This window comes from Corvus brachyrhynchos, unplaced genomic scaffold (genome assembly GCF_000691975.1).
Source record: "Corvus brachyrhynchos isolate BGI_N302 unplaced genomic scaffold, ASM69197v1 scaffold706, whole genome shotgun sequence".
Taxonomy (NCBI): domain Eukaryota; kingdom Metazoa; phylum Chordata; class Aves; order Passeriformes; family Corvidae; genus Corvus; species Corvus brachyrhynchos.
Window position 1 is genome coordinate 105,501 of NW_008238371.1, and position 798 is coordinate 106,298.

The following is a 798-nucleotide window of genomic DNA, read 5'->3' on the forward strand; positions in this document are numbered from 1 at the left end:
CCCCCCGAGATGCGGGACCCCTGTGGCCCTCCTGGGGTGAGGGTTCCCTGTCTGACCGTCGGAGTAGGGTGTCGCATGTGTCCCCGGGGAGCGTGGGACCCCTGTGTCACTCCCGAGTGAGGAAACGCTGCAACACCCCCCGGGGAAGGAGGGGTGAGCCCCTACGTGACCTCGGGATGGGGGACCCCTGCATTCCCCCCCGGGATGGAGGAGCCCTTGCGTGACTTCTGTCATGGGGGGCCCCGATATTAACCCCCGGGGCAGGGGGGCCCATGTGTCACCTCCGGAGTGGAGGAACTCCTGGGTGACCTCTGGGATGGGAAGACCCCCGTGTGCTCCCCCCCCCTGGAGCGAGAGGGGTCGCCTATAGGGGTAGGGGCCCCTATATCACCCCTGGAGTGGAGGGACCCTGTGTCAACTTTCTGGGGAAGGGGACCCTCTGCATGACCCCGGGATGGGGGCCCCTGGCATGGGGGTTACCCCTTCGTGACTCCACGGGATGGACTGTCCCCTGTGCCGCCTCTCAAGGTAGGGGACCCTTGTGTCAACCCCCCAGGCTGGGGGAACCCCTGTGTGACCCCCTGGGGTAGGATTAGCCCTGCATGACTCTGCCGGGGTGGGGGGGGGCGCCTGGATCAGCCTTAGGATGGGAGACGCCTGTGTCACCCCCGGAGTGAGAGGACCCCGTGGCATCTTTCTGGGGTGAAGGCTCCACTGCATCACGCCCCGGGGCGGAGGAACCCCTGCGTGACCCTGGGACGGGAGGACCTCTGTGTGACCCCCGAGGTGGGTTCCCCT